The sequence below is a fragment of the Pan troglodytes genome, chromosome 3, assembly GCF_028858775.2.
Source record: "Pan troglodytes isolate AG18354 chromosome 3, NHGRI_mPanTro3-v2.0_pri, whole genome shotgun sequence".
Classification (NCBI taxonomy): domain Eukaryota; kingdom Metazoa; phylum Chordata; class Mammalia; order Primates; family Hominidae; genus Pan; species Pan troglodytes.
In genome coordinates this window covers 100929832-100957726 of record NC_072401.2, presented here as the reverse complement: position 1 = coordinate 100957726, position 27895 = coordinate 100929832, and the positions used below count along the sequence as shown (strand labels likewise).

Here is a 27895-nt window from a genome sequence, read left to right as displayed (position 1 = left end):
CCTTCCACCATGTGAAGGCACAGCAAGAAGACATCAACTGTGAAGCAGAAAGTAAGCCCTCACTACACAATGAATCTGCTAGCACCTTGATCTTAGACTTCCCAGGCTCCAGAACTGTGAGAAATTAATTTCTGTTGCTTATAAACTACTCCATTTATGGCATTTTGTTATAGTAGCCCTAACCGACAAAGACAACCACTAATCTCTTGTGTCCATATGATTTTACATTTTTGAGAGTATTACACGAATGGTTTGTAACTTTTGGATATGGCTTCTTATATTTTCACAATATTTTGGAGATTCATCTGTGATGCTGATTATATAATAGTTATTTCCCTTTTATTGCTGGGTAGTTCCACTGTTGGGATACACCACAATTTGTTTATTCATATACCAGTTGATGAATATTTTAATTGTTTCCAGTTTTTGATTATGATTAATAAAACTGTTATGAACATTTTTATGCCAGTTTTTGTCTGGAAAAGTATGTTTTCATTTCTCTTAGGTAGATACCTAGTAGTAAAATTGCTGTGATAAATTTACATGTTATCTGCTCTTTGGAATAGGAAACTACAGAAGAAGTGTATCTGGTCACTTAAATATTTCCTGAATACTACTACTGGCAATGAAAAAACCAAGTACATAGAATATACACATCATTTTATTTAATATACTAGCTTACATACAAGACACCTATGACCTAGACAAATCCAGGGACTTATCGAAGGTCACACAGACCTTGTCAGAGTTAAAATTCCAACTAAGGCTTATTGAACTAACACTCATATTCTATTCCCAGCCTCTGTTCCACAGAGGGAGTAATTGTTGTTCAGATTCCTGTGGATTGATTTAAGCATCAGCCAAATTAATAATGAATGTAAAAGTGCTCTGCAAATGATAAAGCAATATGGAAAGTTTGATGTTACTATGACATGCTGAATTTGATTAGAGGTGGCAGATGATACAACAACTCAACAGGCTTGGCTGCAGAGCACAATAAAGCTGTGAGGGAAGCATGGTTAATGATTAAGAGCATGGACCTTATAATTAGACAAACTTGAATTTGAATCCTGCCTCTGCTTTGTACTAAATGTCTGGTCTTATAAAATTATGTAAACCCTCTTTGGGTTAGATCTTCACTAGATACAAGATAATAAAACCTGTTGGATAAGGAATCCATGAAGACTGAAAGAGATAATATTCAATGGCTGGCACAGAGAAAACTCTTACTTAATATACAGAAATATTTACTACTGGTTGATTCTTTTGAATCAAATATTTTTCTAAGGAGGAAGTAGATAACTGTTCACAAGTAGCATGTATTTGTTCAGATCCCTGCAAAGACATGAAATCAGAGGAAAGGAAACGTAAGCACTCCTGGTAGCCTTTTAACCTTAAACCATTTTAGTTATCCTTTTAATTATTAGTTACTCTATGGGAAGGCTTAGTTGACAACAACTTATGAACAAGAATAGAACATAGATTATGGACTTGGAAAGAAGTTATAAAAGGGAGCCCTTGGCCTCTTTCTCACTGTCGATTACTGTTAGTTTTGAATCAAAATATCTTCTAGGTCATTTTTATCATATTTGACAGAGGTTGCCTATAATTTACTAGTAGTGTGACATAGGGGAGTAGCATTATATGAGCATTCAATCAGTTTTAACTACAGGTGTTGAGAGTGTGGGTGAGTAGTAAAGGGACCTGGATGAGTAAACTGACACTATAGATAGATGAGGCAATTTGGCGGCCCTTCTGCTCAATGAACATCTGCCCTGGAGTGAGAGTGACAGGAGAGATATGAATCTATTTTTCACTGAGCAGATCTCAGTTACCTTGCAGCTCCCATGGGGCGATCCTCTTGCTTCATTTCTTGATTCTGGTGTTTAAAGATCAATCTTTTTTTTGTAGCATGATCATAAATAGACGTTAACTTCATGATCTTGTGCCCAAATGAAGAAATAGAAAATCCGTTTCAAAGCTGGTAGAAAACTAGCTCTTAATAAACTGAGAAACTGAATATCTGAATACTATAATTTATGAATGATTTAAAAGAATTTCAAGGATGGTTCTGATTTTCAAACCTATTCTCTGCTTAAGGTATATCTTCATTGTAGATCAAAGACAGACTCCACATTATAAGATTCTCCTACATTGTATGGTAAAATCTGTGTGAATATAATGTATTTTATCATAGGAGCTTGCTATAGTTTAATCAGCCTACCCATAAACTAACATGAACCCACATGATAATACCATTCATTTCTTTTGATGCCTTCCAGTTATTAAATGCAAGGCACTTGTGGTGTGGGAACCAAACATACCCATTTCTATTGAGGAGCTGAGTTGTCCATCTCAAGAATCATGAGATTCGAGTAGAGACACAGTGCATACTGCATATCTGAGGACTAGGCTGGACCATGAGGCACCTATACCCCAGCACCGTGAAAACTTACAGAAAGGCCTCTTAAAACTTTCCACTTAAATAATACCTTTGGTTTCATGGCTGAACTTGTTGGGAATAAGCCCCCAAAATCTGGCCATAAACTGCCTCCAAAACTGGCCATAAACAAAATCTCTGTAGCACTGTGACATGTTCACGATGGCCATGGCGCCCACGCTGGAAGGCTGTGGGTTTACTGGAAAGAGGGCAAGGAACACCTGGCCCACCCAGGGCGGAAAACTGCTTAAAGGCGTTCTTTTTTTTTTTTTTTTTTTTTTCTACTTTAAGTTTTAAGGTACATGTGCACAACATGCAGGTTTGTTACATATGTATACATGTGCCATGTTGGTGTGCTGCACACATTAACTCGTCACTTAGCATTAGGTATATCTCCTAATGCTATCCCTCCCCCTCCCCCCACCCCACAACAATCCCCAGTGTGTGATGTTCCCCTTCCTGTGTCCATGTGTTCTCATTGTTCAATTCCCACCTATGAGTGAGAACATGCGGTGTTTGGTTTTTTGTCCTTGCGATTGTTTGCTGAGAATGATGGTTTCCAGCTTCATCCATGTCCCTACAAAGGACATGAACTCATCATTTTTTATGACTACATAGTATTCCATGATGTATATGTGCCACATTTTCTTAATCCAGTCTATCATTGTTGGACATTTGGGTTGGTTCCAAGTCTTTGCTATTGTGAATAGTGCCGCAATAAACATACGTGTGCATGTGTCTTTATAGCAGCATGATTTATAATCCTTTGGGTATATACCCAGTAATGGGATGGCGGGGTCAAATGTTATTTCTAGTTCTAGATCCCTGAGGAATCGCCACACCAACTTCCACAATGGTTGAACTAGTTGACAGTCCCACCAACAGTGTAAAAGTGTTATTTCTCCACATCCTCTCCAGCACCTGTTGTTTCCTGACTTTTTAATGATCACCATTCTAACTGGTGTGAGATGGTATCTCCTTGTGGATTTGATTTGCAGTTCTCTGATGGCCAGTGATGATGAGCATTTTTTCATGTGTGTTTTGGCTGCATAAATGTCTTCTTTTGAGAAGTGTCTGTTCATATCCTTCACCCACTTTTTGGTGGGATTGTTTGTTTTTTTCTTGTAAATTTGTTTGAGTTCATTGTAGATTCTGGATATTAGCCCTTTGTCAGATGAGTAGGTTGCAAAAATTTTCCCCCATTCTGTAGGTTGCCTGTTCACTCTGATGGTGGTTTCTTTTGCTGTGCAGAAGCTCTTTAGTTTAATTAGATCCCATTTGTCAATTTTGGCTTTTGTTGCCATTGATTTTGGTATTTTAGACATGAAGTTCTTGCCCACACCTATGTCCTGCATGGTATTGCCTAAGTTTTCTTCTAGGGTTTTTATGGTTTTAGGTCTAACATGTAAGTCTTTAATCCATCTTGAATTAATTTTTGTATAAGGTGTAAGGAAGGGATCCAGTTTCAGCTTTCTCCATATGGCTAGCCAGTTTTCCCAGCACCATTGATTAAATAGGGAATCCTTTCCCCATTTCTTGTTTTTGTCAGATTTGTCAAAGATCAGATGGTTGTAGATATGCAGCATTATTTCTGAGGGCTCTGTTCTGTTCCATTGATCTATATCTCTGTTTTGGTACCAGTACCATGCTGTTTTGGTTATTGTAGCCTTGTAGTATAGTTTGAAGTCAGGTAGTGTGATGCCTCCAGCTTTGTTCTTTTGGCTTAGGATTGACTTGGCGATGCGGGCTCTTTTTTGGTTCCATATGAACTTTAAAGTAGTTTTTTCCAATTCTGTGAAGACAGTCATTGGTAGCTTGATGGGGATGGCATTGAATCTGTAAATTACCTTGGGCAGTATGGCCATTTTCACGATATTGATTCTTCCTACCCATGAGCATGGAATGTTCTTCCATTTGTTTGTATCCTCTTTGATTTCCTTGAGCAGTGGTTTGTAGTTCTCCTTGAAGAGGTCCTTCACATCCCTTGTAAGTTGGATTCCTAGGTATTTTATTCTCTTTGAAGCAATTGTGAATGGGAGTTCACTCATGATTTGGCTCTCTGTTTGTCTGTTGTTGGTGTATAGGAATGCTTGTGATTTTTGTACATTGATTTTGTATCCTGAGACTTTGCTGAAGTTGCTTATCAGCTTAAGGAGATTTTGGGCTGAGACGATGGGGTTCTCTAGATATGCAATCATGTCATCTGCAAACAGGGACAATTTGACTTTCTCTTTTACAAATTGAATGCCCTTTATTTCCTTCTCCTGCCTAATTGCCCTGGCCAGAACTTCCAACACTATGTTGAATAGGAGTGGTGAGAGAGGGCATCCCTGTCTTGTGCCAGTTTTCAAAGGGAATGCTTCCAGTTTTTGTCCATTCAGTATGATATTGGCTGTGGGTGTGTCATAAATAGCTCTTATTATTTTGAGATAGTCCCATCAATACCTAATTTATTGAGAGTTTTTAGAATGAAGGGTTGTTGAATTTTGTCAAAGGCCTTTTCTGCATCTATTGAGATAATCATGTGTTTTTGGTCTTTGGTTCTGTTTATATGCTGGATTACATTTATGATTTTTGTATGTTGAACCAGCCTTGCATCCCAGGGATGAAGCCCACTTGATCATGGTGGCTAAGCTTCTTGATGTGCTGCTGGATTCGGTTTGCCAGTGTTTTACTGAGGATTTTTGCATCAATGTTCATCAAGGATATTGGTCTAAAATTATCTTTTTTTGTTGTGTCTCTGCCAGGCTTTGGTATTAGGATGATGTTGTCCTCATAAAATGAGTTAGGAAGGATTCCCTGTTTTTCAATTGATTGGAATAATTTCAGAAGGAATGGTACCAGCTCCTCTTTGTACCTCTGGTAGAATTCAGCTGTGAATCCATCTGGTCCCGGACTTTTTTTTGTTGGTAAGCTATTAATTATTGCCTCAATTTCAGAGCCTGTTATTGGTCTATTCAGAGATTCAACATCCTCCTGGTTTAGTCTTGGGAGAGTGTATGTGTTGAGGAATTTATCCATTCCTTCTACATTTTCTACTTTATTTGCACAGAGGTGTTTGTAGTATTCTCTGATGGTAGTTTGTATTTCTGTGGGGTCGGTGGTGATATCCCCTTTGTCATTTTTTATTGCGTCTGTTTGATTCTTCTCTCTTCTTTATTAGTCTTGCTAGCAGTCTATCAATTTTATTGATCTTTTAAAAAACTAGCTCCTGAGTTCATTGATTTTTTGAAGGGTTTTTTGTGTCTCTATTTCCTTCAGTTCTGCTCTGATCTTAGTTATTTCTTGCCTTCTGCTAGCTTTTGAATGTGTTTGCTCTAGCTTCTCTAGTTCTTTTAATTGTGATGTTAGGGTGTCAATTTTAGATCTTTCCTGCTTTCTCTTGTGGGCATTTAGTGTTATAAATTTCCCTCTGCACACTTCTTTGAACGTGTCCCAGAGATGCTGGTATGTTGTGTCTTTGTTCTCGTTGGTTTCAAAGAACATCTTTAGTTCCGTCTTCATTTCATTATGTACCCAGTAGTCATTCAGGAGCAGGTTGTTCAGTTACCATGTAGTTGAGCAGTTTTGAGTGAGTTTCTTAATCCTGAGTTCTAGTTTGATTGCACTGTGGTCTGAGAGACAGTTTGTTATACTTTCTGTTCTTTTACATTTGCTGAGGAGTGCTTTACTTCCAACTATGTGGTCAATTTTGGAATAGGTGTGGTGTGGTGCTGAAAAGAATGTATATTCTGTTGATTTGGGGTGGAGAGTTCTGTAGATGTCTATTAGGTCCACTTGGTGCAGAGCTGACTTCAATTCCTGGATATCCTAGTTAACTTTCTGTCTTGTTGATCTGTCTAATGTTGACAGTGGGGTGTTAAAGTCTCCCATTATTATTGTGTGGGAGTCTAAGTCTCTTTGTAGGACACTAAGGACTTGCTTTATGGATCTGGGTGCTCCTGTATTGGGTGCATATATATTTAGGATAGTTAGTTCTTCTTGTTGAATTGATCCCTTTACCATTATGTAATGGCCTTCTTTGTCTTTTTTGGTCTTTGTTGGTTTAAAGTCTGTTTCATCTGAGACTACGATTGCAACCCCTGCGTTTTTTTGTTTTCTATTTGCTTGGTAGATCTTCCTCCATCCCTTTATTTTGAGCCTATGTGTGTCTTTGCATGTGAGATGGGTTTCCTGAATACAGCACACTGATGGGTCTTGACTCTTTATCCAATTTGCCAGTCTGTGCCTTTTAATTGGAGCATTTACTCCATTTACATTTAATGTTAGTATTGTTATGTGTGAATTTGATCCTGTCATTATGATGTTAGCAGTTATTTTGCTCATTAGTTGATGCATTTTCTTCCTAGCCTTGATGGTCTTTACAATTTGGCATGTTTTTTCACTGGCTGGTACCAGTTTTTCCTTTCCATGTTTATGGCTTTCTTCAGGAGCTCTTGTAAGGCAGGCCTGGTGGTGACAAAAATCTCTCAGCATTTGCTTGTCTGTAAAGTATTTTATTTCTCCTTCAGTTATGAAGCTTAGTTTGGCTGGATATGAAATTCTGGGTTGAAAATTCTTTTGTTTAAGAATGTTGAATATTGGCTCCCACTCTCTTCTGACTTGTAGAGTTTCTGCTGAGAGATCAGCTCTTAGTCTGATGGGCTTCCCTTTGTGGGTAACCCGACCTTTCTCTCTGGCTGCCCTTAACATTTTTTCCTTCATTTCAACTTTGGTGAATCTGACAATTATGTGTCCTGGAGTTGCTCTTCTTGAGGAGAATCTTTGTGGCATTCTCTGTATTTCCTGAATCTGAATGTTGGCCTGCCTTGCTAGATTGGGGAAGTTCTCCTGGGTAATATCCTGCAGAGTGTTTTCCAGCTTGGTTCCATTCTCCCCGTCACTTTCAGGTACACCAATTAGATGTAGATTTGGTCTTTTCCCATAGTCCCATATTTCTTGGAGGCTTTGTTCATTTCTTTTTATTCTTTATTCTCTAAACTTCTCTTCACACTTCATTTCATTCATTTCATCTTCCATCGCTGATATCCTTTCCTCCAGTTGATCACATCAGTTACTCAGGCTTATGCATTCGTCATCTAGTCCTTGTGCCATGGTTTTCAGCTCCATCACGTCCTTTAAGGACTTCTCTGCATTGGTTATTCTAGTTATCCATTCGTCTAATTTTTTTTCAAAGTTTTTAACTTCTTTGCCATTGGTTCAAACTTCCTCCTTTAGTTCAGAGTAGTTTGATCTTCTGAAGCCTTCCTCTCTCAACTCGTCAAAGTCATTCTCCGTCCAGCTTTGTTCCATTGCTGGTGAGGAGCTGTGTTCCTTTGGAGGAGGAGAGGTGCTCTGATTTTTAGAGTTTCCAGTTTTTCTGCTCTGTTTTTTCCCCATCTTTGTGGTTTTATCTACCTTTCGTCTTTGATGATGGTGATGTACTGATGGGTTTTTGGTGTGGATGTCCTTTCTGTTTGGTAGTTTTCCTTCTAACAGTCAGAACCCTCAACTGTAGGTCTGTTGTAGTTTACTGGAGGTCCACTCCAGACCCTGTTTGCCTGGGTATCAGCAGCAGTGGCTGCAGAACAGCAGATATTGGTGAACCACAAATGCTGCTGCCTGATCCTTCCTCTGGAAGTTTTGTCTCAGAGGAATACCCGGCCGTGTGAGGTGTCAGTCTGCCCCTACTAAGGGGTGCCTCCCAGTTAGGCTACTCAGAGGTCAGGGACCCGCTTGAGGAGGCAGTCTGCCCATTCTCAGATCTCAAGCTGCGTGCTGGGAGAACCACTACTCTCTTCAAAGCTGTCAGACGGGGTCATTTAAGTGTGCAGAAGTTATTGCTGTCTTTTGTTTGTCTGTGCCCTGCCCCCAGAGGTGGAGCCTACAGAGGCAGGCAGGCCTCCTTGAGCTGTGGTGGGCTCCACCCAGTTCGAGCTTCCCAGCCGCTTTGTTTACCTACTCAAGCCTAAGCAATGGCGGGCGCCCCTCCCGCATCCTTGCTGCAGCCTTGCAGTTTGATCTCAGACTGCTGTGCTAGCAATGAGCAAGGCTCTGTGGGTGTAGGACCCTCTGAGCCATGTGCGGGATATAATCTCCTGGTGTGCCATTTGTTAAGCCCGTTGGAAAAGCGCAGTATTAGGGTGGGAGTGACCCGATTTTCCAGGTGCCATCTGTCACCCCTTTCTTTGACTAGGAAAGGGAATTCCCTGACCCCTTGAACTTCTCGGCTGAGGTGATGCCTCACCCTGCTTTGGCTCATGCACAGTGCACTGCACCCACTGTCCTGCACCCACTGTCCGGCACTCCCCAGTGAATTGAACCTGGTACCTCAGTTGGAAATGCAGAAATCACCCATCTTCTGCATCACTCATGCTGGGAGCTGTAGACTGGAGCTGTTCCTATTCGGCCATCTTGACTCCACCCCCCTCAAAAGGCATTCTTAAACCACTAGCAATAGCAGGAGTGATCTGTGCCTTAAGGACATGCTCCTGCTGCAGATAACTAGCCAAAGCCCATCCCTTTATTTTGGCCCATCCTTTGTTTCCCATAAGGAATACTTTTAGTTAATCTATAATCTATAGAAACAATGCTTATCACTGGATCACTGGCTTGCTGTCAATAAATACATGGGTAAATCTCTGTTCAAGTTTGTCAGCTCTGAAGGCTGTGAGACCCCTGATTTCCCACTCCACACCTCTATATTTCTGTGTGTGTGTCTTTAATTTCTCTAGTGCCACTGGGTTAGGGTCTCCCTGACCGAGCTGGTCTCGGCAAGCGGTGCCCAATATGGGGGCTTGAACCTGGGTTGAAGGGTCACGAGAAAGATGGTTGGAGAATGTGGAACTAAGCTGGAGGACACCCAAGTACTCTTATGCAATCCCCGTGATGAGTAAGAAGGGGAGCTCAGAAGCATCAGGGTAACAATGGGACAAGTGTGGGCTCTGGTTCATTCCACCTTGGAACCTTTTCACACCGATCATGAGGAGGAAAGAAAGAGGTGACAGAGCAGGTTTGTTTGCCAGCTAAAGCTAAAGCTGCAAAGGAGGAAGAGGTTCATCCCTACCCTTCTGCACTCCCTCATTATTTTGAAGAAAAAGAGTGGCCTGACCCTCCAGATCTTTCTTTTCTGGAGGACACTGAGTGAAAAGTAGCTGCCCCAGTGACTGTTCGAGCAGCATCTCGAGTGAGCACTTTCAGTTCTATTCAGGCAGGAATTCAACAAGCTAGACGAGAGGGTAATTTAGAGGCTTGACAGTTCTCTGTTAGAATACACCCCCAGATCAACAGGGAAATATTAAATATTAAATATTAAATATTAAATATCAAATAGCTACATTTGAGCCTTTTCCTTTTAAATTACTCAAAGAATTTAAACAAGCTATTAATCCGTATGGACCAGGCTCTCCTTTTGTAATGGGACTGTTAAAGAATTTTGCTGTTTACAGTCAGATGATTCCTACTGACTGGGACACTCTTACTCGAGCTTGTCTAACTCCTGCTCAGTTCTTACCACAATTTAAAACTTGGTGGGCAGATGAAGCTTCCATCCAGGCTGCTCACAATGCCCAGGCCCAACCTCAAATTAATATGACTGCAGACCAACTTTTGGGGGTCAGCAGCTGGGCTAGTTTAGATGCACAAGTGGCCACGCAGAATGATGCCATAGAACAGCTTAGAGGAATGTGCATTAGAGCTTGGAAAAAAATGTCTTCAGGTGGAGAACCATATCCTTCCTTTAGTGCTGTAAAGCAGGGACCAAAAGAACTGTACATGGATTTTATAGCTTGGTTACAGGAGCCTCTTAAAAAGGTGATTGCAGATTTGGCTGCTCAGGATATAGTGTTGCAGCTATTAGCTTTTGACAATGCTAATCCCAATTGCCAGGCTGCTCTGTGACCTATTAGAGGGAAAGCACATTTAGTTGATTATATCAAGGCCTGTGACGGTATTGGAGGTAATCTGCATAAAGCTACTTTGTTGGCACAGGCAATGGCAGGAATGAGAGTGGATAAAGGAAATACTCTTTTTCCTGAATCTTGTTTTACCTATGGGAAGCATGATCATATTAAAAAAGAATGTAAAAAAAATCAGTGAGTCAGGCTGCCAGATAGGGGAAAAAGGAAAGCTGCTGAGCCTGAAATATGTCCAAACTACAAAAAAGGAAAACACTGGGCTAATCAGTTTCACTCTAAGTTTGATAAAGATGGGAACCTGATTTCAGGAAACACCAAGAGGGGCCCATCCCGGGCCCCATTCCAAACCAGGGCATTTACAGCTCAGGCCATTCCCTCACCCCTATACAATGTCTGTCCCCCACCACAGCTGGTAGTGCTGCAGTAGATTTATGCTGCACAAAAGCTGTGAGCCTTTTGCCTGGGGAACCCCTGCAAAACGTCCCAACAGGGGTCTGTGGACCCTTGCCAACAGGGACCATAGGATTACTTTTAGGAAGGTCTAGTTTAAATTTACAAGGGGTACAAATACATACAGGAGTCATTGATTCAGATTACAATGGGGAAATTCAAATTCTTATATCTATTTCTGTTCCCTGGAAAGCAGAGCCAGGAGAGCGCATACCACAGCTCCTGATTGTGCCATATGTAGAAATGGGGAAAAGTGAAATTAAACAAACAGGAGGATTTGGAAGCACAAATAAATAAGGCAAAGCAGCTTATTGGGTGAATCAAATTACTGATAAACATCCTACCTGTGAAATAACTATTCAGGGAAAGAAATTTAAAGGTTTGGTAGATACAGGAGCAGACATTTCAATCATTTCTCTACAGCACTTGCTGTCCCTGTGGCCAATTCAACTCACTCAATTTAACATAGTTGGAGTTGGTAAAGCCCCTGAAGTATATCAGAGTAGTTATATTTTGCATTGTGAAGGGCCTGATGGACTACCTGGGAATATTCAACCAATTATAACTTCTGTACCTATAAATTTATGGGGGAGAGATTTATTACAGCAATGGGGAGCACAAGTTCTAATTCCAGAACAATTATATAGCCCTCAAAGTCAGCATATGATGCATGCAATGGGGTATGTCCCTGGTATGGGACTAGGAAAAAATTTGCAAGATTTGAAAGAACTGCTTCAAGCAGAAAGACAAAGTTCCTGCCAAGGTTTAGGATATCATTTTTGATGACGGCTATTGTTAAGCCTCCAGTACCTATATCTTTAAAATGGTTAACATATAAGCCAATTTAGATAGAACAATGGCCACTGAGTAAAGAGAAACTGGAGGCTTTAGAGGACTTAAAATTGGCCTTTAATAGTCATAGATTTAAAAGACTGTTTCTTTACTAGCCCCTTAGCTGAGCAAGACTGTGAACAGGTTTGCATTTACAATTCCTGCGGTAAACAATCTGCAGCCTGCTAAGTGTTTTCATTGTTTTACAGATGGGTCTAGTAATGGTAAAGCTTCTTATTCTGGCTCGAAAGGTAAAGTTTTTCAGACGCCCTATACTTCAGCTCAAAAAACAGAGCTTGTAGCTGTAATTGAGGTATTGACTGCTTTTGATATGCCCATTAATGTGATTTCTGATTCTTCATATGTCGTTCATTCCACACAGTTAATTGAAAATGCTCAGTTATGATTTCATACAGATGAACAACTGATGACTTTATTTACCCAATTGCAAACAGCAGTTAGGAGTAAAACGAACCCTTTTTATATCACTCACATTAGGGCTCATACACCTCTTCCAGGACCTTTGACTGAAGGGAATCAAATGACTGATCGCCTAGTTGCTAATGCAATATCTAATGCTAGACGTTTTCACAATTTAATCCATGTTAATGTCACTGGTCTCAAACACAGATACAGCATTACCTGGAAAGAAGCTAAAGCTATTATCCAGCAATGCCCAACTTGCCAAATGGTACATTCCTCATCTTTTACAGGAGAGTTAATCCTTGAGGATTGGAACCTAATTCTCTTTGGCAAATGGATGTCACACATGTTTCCTCATTTGGGAGACTAGCTTATGTACACGTATGTGTGGACACCTTTTCTCACTTTGTCTGGGCTACATGCCAATCAGGAGAATCTTCTGCCTGTGTTAAATGTCACCTTTTGCAGTGTTTTGCAGTGATGGGCATTCCAGCTTCTATTAAAACAGATAATGCCCCAGGCTATACTAGCCAATCTTTAGCTACATTTTTCTCTATATGGAATATTAAGCAATCACTGGTATCCCATATAACTCTCAAGGACAAGGCATAGTGGAAAGAATAAATCTCTCCCTATAATAGCAGTTGCAAAAGCAGATGGGAGAAAACAGCGACTATGGAACACTGCAGATGCAACTGAATCAAGCATTATTAAGTTTAAATTTTTTGAGCCTGCCCAAAGGCCAGACGTTATTAGCAGCTGAACAGCATCTACAGAAACCAGCTGCAAAGACAGAAGCAGAACAACTGGTTTGGTGGAGAGATCCAATAACAAAAAGTTGGGAAATAGATAAAATAATAACTTGGGGTAGAGGTTATGCTTGTGTTTCTCCAGGCCAAAATCAACAGCAGATTTGGATACCATCAAGGCACCTGAAAACCTTATCATGACCCAGTTGCTGAGGAAGAGATTCTGGGAGGATCCCAAGGACCCCCCAGTGGCAGCCACATTGAGACTGACACTGAGGAGGACCCCAGCTATCATGAGCAACACCCATTGAACACAGCAACCCACCTGGGGAAGATCAAGACGCTGTCACAGATGGTGGAAGAAAACCTGAGGAAAGCAGGACAACCAGTCACAATGAGCAATTTAATGGTAGCTAGGATAGCAGTGATCATCACTGCCATGAGTATTCCTTCAACAAGGGCTGACACAGAGAACAATTATACTTATTCAGCATATTTATCAATCTTCGCTGGCAATAATGCCTGGATGTAATCATTCTATGACACAGTTACACATGCTTTCTGATCTCAGTATTTACCATAATAAATCTGCTCCTATAATTGAGGCATACCACCCTCAAAAACCTATTTGTAAACAAAATTGAAACTCGCCAGAAAATATGAACGTACTTGTTTAGGAAGATTGCATTGCAGAGCAGACAGAGGTGCTGCACGATGATTCCTATGGAAACATTATTAATTGGTCCCCTAAGGGGATGTTTAGCTTAAATTGCACCTCTCAGACTGCATGCCATGGTCATACTATGTTCAGCTGGTCTGAACAAAATGGTCAGATGGTGGAAATGGTAAGAAGTATGGCAAGAGTTCCTGTTATCTGGAAACATAGTGGTATAGTGGCACCTCAACCTCAAATGATATGGCCCAATGTAGGAGCTAAACACAATGATTTGTGGAAACTATTAATAGCTCTTAATAAGAACAAAATTTGGGAAAGAATAAAAAAGCATCTAGAAGGACGCTCTACAAACTTGTTTTTGAATATTGCAAAATTAAAGGAATAAATATTTAAAGCATCCCAGGCACACCTGACCTTAATGCCAGGAACCAGAGTGCTTGAAGGAGCTGCAGAGAGATTAGCAGCTATTAACCCATTAAAATGGACAAAAACACTTGGAAGATCTGTGATTTCAATGATGACTGTGCTTTTAATCCGTGTTGTTTGTCTTTGTATAGTCTGCAGATGTGGATCCCGACTCCTGCTAGAAGTAGCTCACTGTGACAAAGCTGCCTTTGCTTTTATTGCTTTGCAAATCAAAGAAGGGGGACATGTTGGGAATAGGCTCCAAAAATCTGGCCATAAACTGGCCCCAAAACTGGCCATAAACAAAATCTCTGTGACATGTTCATGATGGCCATGATGCCCACACTGGAAGGTTGTGGGTTTACCAGAATGAGGGCAAGGGACACCTCTCCCACCCAGAGGGGAAAAACCACTTAAAGGCGTTCTTAAACCACAAACAATAGCATGAGTGATCTTGCCTTAAGGACATGCTCCTGCTGGAGATAACTAGCCAGAGCCCATCCTTTTATTTCAGCCCATCCCTTTGTCTCCCATAATGAATACTTTTAGTTAATCTATAATCTATAGAAACAATGCTTATCACTGGCTTGCTGTCAATAAATATGTGGGTAAATCTCTGTTCAAGACTCTCAGCTCTGAAGGCTGTGAGACCCCTGATTTCCCACTCCACACCTCTATATTTCTGTGTGTGTGTCTTTAATTCCTCCAGTGCTGCTGGGTTAGGGTCTCCTCAACTGAGCTGGTCTTGGCAAGTGGCGCCCAATGTGGGCAAGCTGGTCTCAGCATGAACTCAGTTAATGTTTGTTTATCACTCTAACAAAATTCCTGCAGTATATTGGTATCCCTCATAAAAAAAGCTATTGTTTGTAATTTGATTATGCATTCTTTATGATTGTGATATCTGACTATGCAAGTTAGAAATATGTAAGGCAGACTGGCATGCTAGCAACTCTAGAGCAGGAGCCAATTCTATGATCTGCAGGTGGAATTACTTTTTCACCAGGGAAACTTCAGTTTTACTCTTAAGGCCTTTCAACAGAGTAGATGAGTCCCACCTACTTTGTTGAAGATCATCTCCTTTACTTAAAGTCAACTGATGGCAGATGTAAACCACATCTGCAAAATATTTTCACAGCACCGCTCCTATTCAACATTGTGTTGGAAGTTCTGGCCAGGGCAATCAGGCAGGAGAAGGAAATAAAGGGTATTCAATTAGGAAAAGAGGAAGTCAAATTGTCCCTGTTTGCAGATGACATGATTGTTTATCTAGAAAACCCCATCGTCTCAGCCCAAAATCTCCTTAAGCTGATAAGCAACTTCAGCAAAGTCTCAGGATACAAAATCAATGTACAAAAATCACAAGCATTCCTATACACCAACAACAGACAAACAGAGAGCCAAATCATGAGTGAACTCCCATTCACAATTGCTTCAAAGAGAATAAAATACCTAGGAATCCAACTTACAAGGGATGTGAAGGACCTCTTCAAGGAGAACTACAAACCACTGCTCAAGGAAATCAAAGAGGATACAAACAAATGGAAGAACATTCCATGCTCATGGGTAGGAAGAATCAATATCGTGAAAATGGCCATACTGCCCAAGGTAATTTACAGATTCAATGCCATCCCCATCAAGCTACCAATGACTGTCTTCACAGAATTGGAAAAAACTACTTTAAATTTCATATGGAACCAAAAAAGAGCCCGCATCGCCAAGTCAATCCTAAGCCAAAAGAACAAAGCTGGAGGCATCACACTACCTGACTTCAAACTATACTACAAGGCTACAGTAACCAAAACAGCATGGTACTGGTACCAAAACAGAGATATAGATCAATGGAACAGAACAGAGCCCTCAGAAATAATGCCACTTACCTACAACTATCTGATCTTTGACAAACCTGAGAAAAACAAGCAATGGGGAAAGGATTCCCTATTTAATCAATGGTGCTGGGAAAACTGGCTAGCCATATGTAGAAAGCTGAAACTGGATCCCTTCCTTACACCTTATACAAAAATCAATTCAAGATGGATTAAAGATTTAAATGTTAGACCTAAAACTATAAAAACCCTAGAAGAAAACCTAGGCATTACCATTCAGGACATAGGCGTGGGCAAGGACTTCATGTCCAAAACACCAAAATCAATGGCAACAAAAGCCAAAATTGACAAATGGGATCTAATTAAACTAAAGAGCTTCTGCACAGCAAAAGAAACTACCATCAGAGTGAAAAGGCAACCTACAACATGGGAGAAAATTTTCGCAACCTACTCATCTGACAAAGGGCTAATATCCAGAATCTACAATGAACCCAAACAAATTTACAAGAAAAAAACAAATAACCCCATCAAAAAGTGGGTGAAGGACATGAACAGACACTTCTCAAAAGAAGACATTTATGCAGCCAAAAAACACATGAAAAAATGCTCATCATCACTGGCCATCAGAGAAATGCAAATCAAAACCACTATGAGATATCATCTCACACCAGTTAGAATGGCAATCATTAAAAAGTCAGGAAACAACAGGTGCTGGAGAGGATGTGGAGAAATAGGAACACTTTTACACTGTTGGTGGGACTGTAAACTAGTTCAACCATTGTGGAAGTCAGTGTGGCGATTCCTCAGGGATCTAGAACTAGAAATACCATTTGACCCAGCCATCCCATTACTGGGTATATACCCAAATGACTATAAATCATGCTGCTATAAAGACACATGCACACGTATGTTTATTGCGGCATTATTCACAATAGCAAAGACTTGGAACCAACCCAAATGTCCAACAATGATAGACTGGATTAAGAAAATGTGGCACATATACACCATGGAATACTATGCAGCCATAAAAAATGATGAGTTCATGTCCTTTGTAGGAACATGGATGAAACTGGAAACCATCATTCTCAGTAAACTATCGCAAGAACGAAAAACCGAACACCGCATATTCTCACTCATAGGTGGGAATTGAACAATGAGATCACATGGACACAGGAAGGGGAATATCACACTCTGGGGACTGTGGTGGGGAGGGGGGAGGGGGGAGGGATAGCATTGGGAGATATACCTAATGCTAGATGACGAGTTAGTGGGTGCAGCACACCAGCATGGCACATGTATACATATGTAACTAACCTGTACAATGCGCACATGTACCCTAAAACTTAAAGTATAATAATAATAAAAAAATATTTTCACAGCAACACCTTGTGTCTTCGTCCATTTTCTGCTGCTATAACAGAATACCACCAACTAGGTAATTTATGAACAATAAAAGTTTACTTGGCTCACAGTTCTGGAGGCTGGGAAGTCCAAAAGCATGGTGCCAACATCTAATGAGGGTCATCCAAAGGTAGAAGGCAGAAGCAAGCACAGAACAGAGAAAAGGGGGGCTGAATTTATCAGGAGACCACCCACATAGTAACTAACCTACATCCACAATAATGGCATTAATCCATTCATGAGGGCAGAACCCTCATGGTCTAATCACCTCTTAAAGATCTCACTTCCCAGTACTATTGCATTGAGGATTAAGTTAAGTTTCCAAAATGTATACTTTGCAGGGCATGCTCAGACCATAACACCTACTTTAATTGAATAGCTGGGCACTATAGCCTGGCCAAGGTGACACATAAAACTAACTATCATAGTACATTCCTGTCAGCATGGCATTCACACACATCTTAAATTGTACATAATCTTGAAATGACAACAATAAATTCCCATCAAGATGGCTGACTGAGAGAAGCTAGTGTACACCACTCTCATGGAGAGAAGAAAGAATGGTGAGTCAGCACTAACTCTTCAATTGGATCATCCAGGTGGACACACTGGGAATCATCAAGAAAGCAATGCAACCCACAGGGAATGGAGAAGAGCAAGACAGGATAACCTTTGACCTGGGAGTGGTGCAGAGCCAAGGGAGGCTCCCCACTGTGGTGAAACGGTGAGTGAGAGTTCCCAGGGACCCGCACTTATGCCATGAACCTTTGCAACTCTAGGCTCAGAAAATCCTCCAATAACTCCATTACCCTTCACTCTGGGGATTCCAGATTGACATGAAAATTTATGTGGAGTCTTAGCAAAGCTTCCACTCAGGCACATGAGTGACTCTGCATTTGTCTGAGGTGGACCTCCCAGAGGAAACTGAAAGCCTCTTTGCCACTACCCCTACTGCCCACGGGCTAGGGAAGGAACAAAGATCCTGTGAGCTTTACCCACACCTCCAGTAAGCCACCACTACCCTAAGAAGAGGCCAGTCTGTCTCCCTCATGATCCCCCTCCTCCCCTTGTTTATCACCAGGCAGAGGATCTTGGCTTGAGCCCACAACACAGCTACCCCACTCCAAGCCAATCATGTCAATTGGTAGTGGCTCTGCAATTCTCTGGTGGAGCCCCAAGAGACAAGTAAAAGGCCTTCTGCTACAATAACAGCCAAGATCTCTTCCCCTGCTGCCTCTAAGCTGGGGAGTGAGCATAAAGCCCGAGCTTCACCCCCACAGCTGTGGTGTGGGGCCCAGCAGTGCCAAGCCAATATCTGCAGCCAGAACTCAATGGGGCAAGGAGCCCACACTTTCAGAATACTGAGAGGGAGCATGGTTGCAGTCATGAGGAAACACAGAGGAGCAATGTAGCTGAGCAAGAGCCTACCTACTGGCCATTAAACTTAAGCACCATCTACTGGGTCGCAGCCCAAACTTCAACATGAAAATATTTTACTAATATGCCCCCCACAACATGAAAGCAAGGATAAGAATTCAGCTACAAATACGACCCTACACAAAGCCTCAGCCTTCTGAAAACATCCAGAAAAGAACTTAACTGACTATACTCAAGTTACTCCACCATTGTTAAAGGAACATCAGCCCACATAGATGAGAAAGAACCAGTGCAACTTGTAATCTGGTAACTCAAAAAGCCAGATTGTCTTATTTCCTCCAAATGACCACACTAGCCCCCCAGCAAAATTTCTTAATTAGACTAAAATGGATGAAATGACAGATATAAAATTCAGAATATGAATAAAAGCTAAGATCATCAAGATTCAGGAGAAAGTCAAAACTCAATCATGGAAATAAAAAGATTATAATAAAATAATACAGGAGCTGAAATATGAAATGGACTCTATAAGAAAGAACCAAACTGATCTGATACAGCTGAAAAAGAGTACAATAATTTTATAATACAGTTGCAAGTATTAACAGCAGAATAGACCAAGCTGAGGAAAGAATCTCACAGCTCAAAAATAGGTTCTCTGAACTAACTCAGCCAGATAAAAACAAATTTAAAAGAATAAAAAAGAATGAATGAAATCTCTAAGAAATATGAGATCATGTAAAGAGGCCAAGTGTATGACTCACTGGTGTCCTTGAAAGAGAGGGAGAGAAAACAAGCAAGTTGGAAAACATATCTGAAGATATCATGCACAAAAATTTCCCCAACCTCACTAGAAAGGCCAACATTCTAATACAGGAAATTCAGAGAACCCCTGCAAGTTACTATATAAGATACCATTCCCAGGACATATAATCATCAGATTCTTCAAGATCGACATGAAAAAATATATATATATATAAAAGGCAGCTGGAAAAAAGGAACAGGTTACCTATAAAGGGAAACCCATCAGGGTAACAGCACATTTTCAGCAGAAACCTACAAACCAGAAGAGACTGAGGGACTATATTAAACACTCTTAAATAAAAGAAACTCCAACCATGAATTTCATATCCAGCCAAACTAAGTTCCACTAGCAAAGGAGAAAGAAAAATCCTTTTCAAACAAGCAAATGCTAAGGGAATTTGTTACCATCAGACCTGCCTTACAAGAGGTCCTTAAGAGAGTGCTAAATATAAAAAGACCATTACCAGCCACCACAAAAACTTACTTAAGTCTACAGACCATTGACACTATGAAGCAACCACACAACCAAATCTGCATAATAACCAGCTAATAATGTGATTGCAGGATCAAATCTACACATATCAATATTAACCTTGAATGTAAATGGGCTAAATGCCTTAATTAAAAGGCACAGAGTGGTAATTTGGATAGAAACGCAAGGCCCAACTGTATGCTGTCTTCAAGAGATCCATCTCTCATGCAATGACACCCATAGGCTCAAAGTTAAAGGATGGAGAAAAATCTACCAAGCAAATGGAAAACAAGCAAATAAACAAAAAGCAGAGGTTGCTATTTTAACTTCAGTCAAAACAGCCTTTAAATAAATAAAAAGAGACAAAAATGGGCATTACATAATGGTAAAGAGTTCAATTCAACAAGATCTAACTATGCTAAATATGTATGCATCAAAGACAGGAGCACCCAGATTGATAAAGCAAGTTCTTAGAGACCTACAAAGAGTCTTAGACAATCACAGAATAATAGTGGGAGACTTCAACACCCCACTGACAGTATTAGACAGATCAGTGAGGCAGAAAACTAACAAAGATAATCAGGATCTGAACTCGACACTTGACCAAATGGGCCTAACAAATATCTACACAACTCTCTACCCAAAAACAACAGAGTATACATTCTTGTCATCTGCACATGGCACATACTCTAAAATTAACTACATAAATAGCCATAAAACAATCCTTAGCAAATTCAAAAAAAAACCCAGATCATACCAAACTCGTTCTCAGACCACAGTAAAATAAAAATTGAAATCAATACTAAGAAAATAATTTTAAAAATGGAATTATATGGAAATTGAACAACCTGCTCCTGAATGACTTTAAGGTAAATAATAAAATTAAAACAGAAATTAAATTCTTTGAAACTAATGAGAACAAACATACAACATATAAGAATCTTTGGGGCATAACTAAAGTGGTGTTAAGAGGGAAGTTTATAGCACTAAATGCCCATATCAAAAAGTTAGAAAGATTTAAAATTAACAACTTAATGTCACACCTAAAGTAACTCGAGAAACAAGAGCAAACTATCCCCCAAACTTACAGAAGACAACATGTAACCAACATTAGAGCTTGATGGAAAGAAATGGAGATGCAAAAAACCATACACAAGGTCAATGAATCCAGGAGTTTGTTTTTGGAAAGAATAAGTAAGATTGAGAGACTTCTAGCTAGACTAATAAAGAAAAAAGAGAGATTTAAATGAACACAATCCAAAATAGCAAAGGGTACTTTATCACCAAATCCCACAGAAATACAAAAACCCTCAGAGACTACTATAAACACCTACAAGCACAAAAACTAGAAAACCTAGAAGAAATAGATAAATTTCTGTAAACATAAAACCTCCCAAGATTGAACCAGAAGAAGCTGAATCCCTGAACAGACCAATAATGAGTTCCAAAATTGAATCAGTAAGGAAAAAAACCTCCCAACCGGAAAAAGCCCAGTACCAAATAAATTAACAGCTGAATACTTTCACAGCAACAGTTGTACAAAAAATATCCGGTGCCATTCCTGCTGAAACTATTCCAAAAATTGAGGGAGAAGGACTCCTCACTAACTCATTCTATGAGGCCAGCATCACTCCGATACCAAAATCTGCTATCAGACACAGCAAAAAAAGAAAACCTTAGGCCAATATCCTTGGTGAACATAGATTTTAAAAAATCCTCAACAAAGTACTGGCAAACCAAATCCATCAGCACATCAAAAAGCTCATCCATCAAAATCAAGTAGGCTTTATTCCTGAGATGTAAGGGTGGTTCAACAAACACAAATCAATAAATGTGATTCATCACATAAACAGAACTAAAACCAAAACCCACATGATTATCTCAGTAGATGCAGAAGTCTTTCAATAGAAATCAGGATCCCTTCATGCTGAAAGCTCTCAATAAACTAGACATTAAAGAAACATACCTCAAAATAATGAGAGTCACCTATGACAAACCCACAGCTGACATCATACTGAATGGGCAAAAGCTGGAAGCATTCTCCTTGAGAACTGGCACAAGACAAGGACGCCCTATCTCACCACTTCTATTCAACATAGTACTGGAATTCCTAGCCAGAGTAATCAGGCAAGAGAAAAATCAGAATCATCTGTTTGTAGATAATATGATTCTATACCTAGAGAACCCCAGAGTTGCTGCCCAAAAGCCTCTAGATCTGATAAACAACTTAAGCAAGTTTTCAGGATTCAGAATCAATGTACAAAATTAAGTAGTATTTCTATACACAACGTCCAAGCTGATAGCTAAATCAAGAACAATTCCATTCACAATCACCACAAAAGAGTAAAATACCTAGGAATACAGCTAACCAGGGAGGTGAAAGATCTTTGCATTGAGAATTACAAAACACTGCTGAAAGAAATTAGAGATAACACAAACAATTGGAAAATTATTCCATGCTCATGGGATGGAAGTATCAACACTGTTAAAATGGCCGCACTGCCCAAAGCAATTTATAGATTCAATGCTATTCGTATCAAACTACCAATAACATTATTCACAGAATTAGAAAAAACTATTTTAAAATTCATATGGAACCAAAAATGAACCCAAATAACCAAGGCAATTCTAAGCAAAAAAAAAAAAAAAAAAAATGAAGAAGAAGCTGGACTTTGTTCCCATTTTCAAATAATACTACAAGGCTACAGTAACCAAAACAGCATGATACTGCTACCAAAATAGATACATAGAGCAATTGAACAAAATAAAGATCCCAGCGATAATGCCACACACCTGCAACCATCTGATCTTTGACAAAATTGACAAAATCATAAATTGGGGAAAGGACTCTCTATTCAATAAATAGTGCTGAGATAACTGGCTAGCCATATGTAGACTGAGATGACCCCTTCCTTGCACTATATACAAAAATCCACTGAAGGTGGATTAAAGACTTAAACGTAAAACTTAAAACTAAAAAAATTCCTGGGACGTAACATGGGAAATGCCATTCTTCACATAGGCCCTGGAAAACATTTCATGATAATGCCAAAAGTAACTGCAACAAAAACAAAAATTGACAAATGGGATATAATCAAACTTAAGAGCTTCTGCACAGCAGAAGAAACTGTCAACAGAATAAACAGACAACCTACAGAATGGGAAAAAATATTTGTAAACTATGCATCCAACAAAGGTCTAATATCCAGAATTTATAAGGAATTTAAACAAATGTATAAGCAAAAAACAAACAATCTCATTAAAAAGTGAGCAAATGACATGAACAGATCTGTATTAGTCAGGGTTCTCTAGAGGGACAGAATTAATAGGATAGATGTATATCTAAAGGGGAGCTTATTAAGGAGTATTAACTCACATGATCACAAGGTCCCACCATAGGCCATCTGCAAGCTGAGGAGCAAGGAAGCTAGTCTGAGTTCCAAAGTTGAAGAACTTGGAGTCTGATGTTCAAGGGCAGGAAGCATCCAGCATGGGAGGAAGATGTAGGCTGGGAGGCTAAGCCAGTTTAGCCTTTTCATGTTCTTCTACCTGCTTTTATTCTGGCCTCACTGGCAGCTGATTAGATTGTGTCCACCCAGATTAAGGCTGGGTCTGCCTTTCCCAGCCCACTGACTCAAATGTTAATCTCATTTGGCAACACCCTCACAGACACACCCAGGATCAATACTTGGCATCCTTCAATCCTATCAAGTTCACACTCAGTATTAACCATCACAAGACCCTTCTCAAAATAAGACATACATGTGGCCAAAAAGCTTATTTTAAAATGCTCAATACAACTAATCATTGGAGAAATGCAAATCAAACCTCAACGAGATTACCATCTCACAGCAGTCAGAATGGCTATTATTGAAAAGTAAAAAAATAACAGATGCTCTTGAGGTTGCAGAGAAAATGGGACACTTACACACTGCTGGTGAGAATGTGAATTAGTTCAATGCTTGTGGAAAGCAGTGTAGCAATTTCTCAAAGAACGTAAAACAGAATTACCATTCAACCCAACAATCTCATTATTGGGTATACACCTAAAGGAAGAGAAATTATGCTACTATAAAGTCACGTGCATGTGTATGTTCATAGCAGCACTATTCACAATAGCAAAGACATAGAATCAACTTAAATGCCCATCAATAGTAGACAGGATAAAGAAATGTGGCACCATGAAATACTACACAGCCATAAAAAAAAGAATGAGATCATGTCCCTTGTAGCAACATGGATGGAGTTAGAGGCCATTATCCTAAGCAAACTAACACAAAACAGAAAGCCAGATATCACATGTTCTTACTTATAAGTGGGAGTTAAACATTGAGAACATATGGACACAAAGAAGGCAACAATAGGCACTGGGGGCTATTTGAGAATGGAGGATGAGAGGAGGGAGAGGATCATAAACCTACCTATGAGGTACTATGCTTATTACCTGGGTGATTAAATAATCTGTACACCAAACCCCTGCAATTTGCCTTTATAACAAACCTCCACATGTACCCCCGAACCTAAAATAAAAGTTTTTTTAAAAAAAGGACAATAATAAAATTGTATTTTCACTTAACAGATGTAACTATTCTGTATACAATAAAAAATGTGCTAATACTTTCCCCCAAAAAATATGCAAAGACCTTGGGTGATGTTCATTCTTCTCATTGATCTGCTCTAACTTATATACTGTAATGGAAAATTAACTATCATTAATACATTTTAAAAGATAAAGAGATAAGTGTGCAAAGGAAAATATTTTTATATAAGCATATATATGTATATATACATATATATATATAAATAGACTCATACCAAAATATGAATATTCATAACAATTATAGTCCTCATTTCTACAGCTGGTCATATGATTGTAGCTTGTATTTATGACTATCATATTCTACTACTCTTTCTGTGTTCCCTTTGCCCTCGGCAGGTATTTCAGCTGGTCATGGTTTTTTCCTGGAAAAATGACACAAACCTTCATCCTAAAGGATCTGGTAGTTCTGCCAGAATTGAATTGTAGTTTTCCATTGACCTTAGTCACAGGACATGTTTGTACTGAAAGATGCTCTAAGGGATCTCCTCTACTCAAGACACATTCTTTTTAATTTAATTATACAATAGCAGCCCAATTTCCCCTTGATAATCAGGATCAATCACTCCAACCAGTACAGTAACTCCCTTCTTTGCCTAAAGAAGGGAGGCATAAAAGACCAAAGTGTCTGAATCATAGTCTTAATTTCCACTTCAGTGGAATCATGTCTCCTGGTGGAATCATTCTTCCCTTTGGAACTAAGACCTCTAGGTCAGCAGAGCATTAGGTTTTTGGGATAGGAAGAAAAGAATTGCTAGTGAGTCACTAAGGGCAGCCTGCTCACTGTCTGCAAGCTGAACAAGGTAAATGTTGAGTAGCCGGATGCTCAATCCACCAATTTTCCTACTACTACATACTCTATCCATTAGTGTAAAATAAGCAATTAATTGGGAGAACTAGCAAGCATTAGGAGATTGTCCTATTCTTCAAGGTTATTGGGAAGGAGAAAATGTTAATTGCCACTAAGAAAAACAAAACAAAACAAAAAATGAAGTGCTGAAATCTATCATATTCTGGCATTAAGAATTTTCTGTTTTTCCCATAGAATATTGTAAAACATTTAGACAATAGGGTTTGTACTGTTATAAGATCATTCTGTGTTTATAATGGTTTCTTTAAAACATCATGTTAAGAATAAATTCTGGCCTGTAATATCAGCACTTTGGGAGGCTGAGGTGCAAGTATAGCTTGAGGCCAGGAGTCTGAGACCAACCTGGGCAACAAAGCAAGACCCTGTCTCTACAAAAACTAAACAAAAATTGTAAAAAAGAATAAATTCTGCTATTGAACAATATCAGTGAGGTAGTATAGCTTATTGAGATTAAATAAATAATCAAAGAACATACATAGAAAAAATTAACAGCATGCAATTTTGGTGGGATTGATGAAATAAGTGCAGAGCCAGTAGAATGATCTCAAAGGACTGAGGATTACATGCTATTGTATTTTAGGATAGGAAAGTAAATTGAGCTAATACATTTTAAACTTTTGACTTAAATGAATGATACAATGTTATTTATATAAGTCTATGCTTTTATAATTGATTATAACCAGAAAATATAAAAATAAAATACTGTCACTCTATTTGAACTATCTTGAGAGAAATATTATCTATGTCATAAAATACTAATGAATTTTGTGTATCTTTCTTGTTTTATCTCCTCACAGATTCTGGCCATCAGCTTTTGTGGCACAGACGACTGTGCAATTAATGGAAAATTAAAAACTAAATATCCATTTCTTCTAGGACACGAAGCAGCTGGAATTGTAGAGAGTATTGGAAAAGGAGTGAGAAAGGTAAAACCAGGTAAAATAACACAAAAGTAGAGACTTGTCAAATAGTGTTGGGGGGTGGTGGTTTCTGACAGTTTACAGATTGGAAAGAGGAATTCCAGTATGATCTTCATCCTATCATAGATTTGACTAGTGTATATTTAGTGCCAAGTATCTGCTAAGTAATAGTTTGGTGCTGAATCTTTTTTAAAAATTAAAGAACCAAATCTCTCCTCTCATAGAACTTACATTCTGGTGACAGTGAACAAGATAAAAAGAAAGCTAGGCCCCAGTGTGTATTGTTCCCCTCTATGTGTCCATGTGTTCTCATCATTTAGCTCCCCCTTATAAGTAAGAACATGTGGTATTTGGTTCTCTGTTCCTGAGTTAGTTTGCTAAGGATAATTGCCTCCAGCTCCACCCATGTTCCCGGAAAAGGACATGATCTTGTTCTTTTTTATGGCTGCACAGTATTCCATGGTGTACATGTAACACATTTTCTTTATCCAGTCTACCATTGATTTAGGTTGACTTCATGTCTTTGCTATTGTGAATAGTGCTACAGTAAACATACGTGTGCCTCTGTCTTTATAATAGAACAATTTATATTCCTTTGGGTATATACCCAGTAATGGGATTCCTGGAACAAATGGTATTTCTGTCTTTAGGAATTTGAGGAATCACAAAAACCATCTTCTACAGTGGTCAAACTAATTTTACGCTCCTACCAACAGTGTATAAGCCTCCATTTTTCTTCACAATCTCACCAGAATCTGTTATTTTTTGACTTTTTAATAACAGTCATTCTGTCTGGTGTGAGATGGTATCTCTTTGTGGTTTTGATTTGCATTTCTCTAATGATCAGTGATGTTGAGTGTTTTTTCATGATTGCCGGCTGCATGTATATCTTCTTTTGAAAAGTTTCTTCAATTGCCTATTGCAGGGTGGAGAGTGGGAGGAAGGAGAAGATCAGTGCTAGGCTTAATACCTGGGTGAAGAAATAATATGTATGACAAACCCCCAGGGCACAAGTTTACCTATTTGACAAACCTGCATATGTATCCCTGAACTTAAAATAAAAGTTAAACTAAAAAAGAATAAATTGAAAATGACAGATACAAATTTAAGCAAAGAAGATACACATAAAGCCTCATGTAATTAAATAGTATGTTTTAAATGGACATGAAGTAGAACACTGTAGTACACTGTAAGGACTTTTACTCCTAAATGATTTTGAGTAAAAATGATAAGCATTCTTATATGTTTAAAAGGAACACTCAGCTGCCATACTGAAAAAAAGAGATGAGGAGGAAATAAAGGTGGAAGTAGGAGGCAAGTTAGGATGTTATTATAGCAGTAAACACGAGAGGTGATGATAGCTTGGACCAGGATGATAGTATGAAAGTAGTGAAAAGTGATTGGATTCTAAGTATATTTTGAAGATAGAGTCAACAGAACTTGCTAAAGTGTGCGAAATAAAGGCATCAAGGATGACTTCAAAGTTTGGGTAGAAAGACTAGTAAGTATGTTGGGATTGCAATTTACAGAAAAGAAGGCTATGGAAAGCATAGATTTTGAGGCACTATAGGGAGCTTGAATTTGGCCAGGTTATATTTAGGGTGTCTGATGAGAGCTTCCTTATGTCTTCATTATAGTGGAGATATATGTGTGTGTACATATATTTTTATATATTATATATAAATATATATAATTAATATATATTACTTTATAGATATTTTAAAAATTCTTTTGCTCTTGGAGAAGAGCTAAACGTGTAAGCTC

The 27895-nt window shown here is 39.1% G+C and overlaps 1 long non-coding RNA gene across 1 annotated transcript in view; it reads left to right on the top strand.

Moving 5' to 3' along the window:
- Nucleotides 1-27895, top strand: part of LOC134809900 (uncharacterized) — a 91185-nt gene that overhangs the window by 47048 nt on the left and 16242 nt on the right. Inside the window, exon 3 of the long non-coding RNA XR_010156652.1 lies at nt 26009-26137. This is a non-coding gene — a long non-coding RNA (uncharacterized LOC134809900). The remainder of the gene's footprint in view (nt 1-26008; nt 26138-27895) is intronic.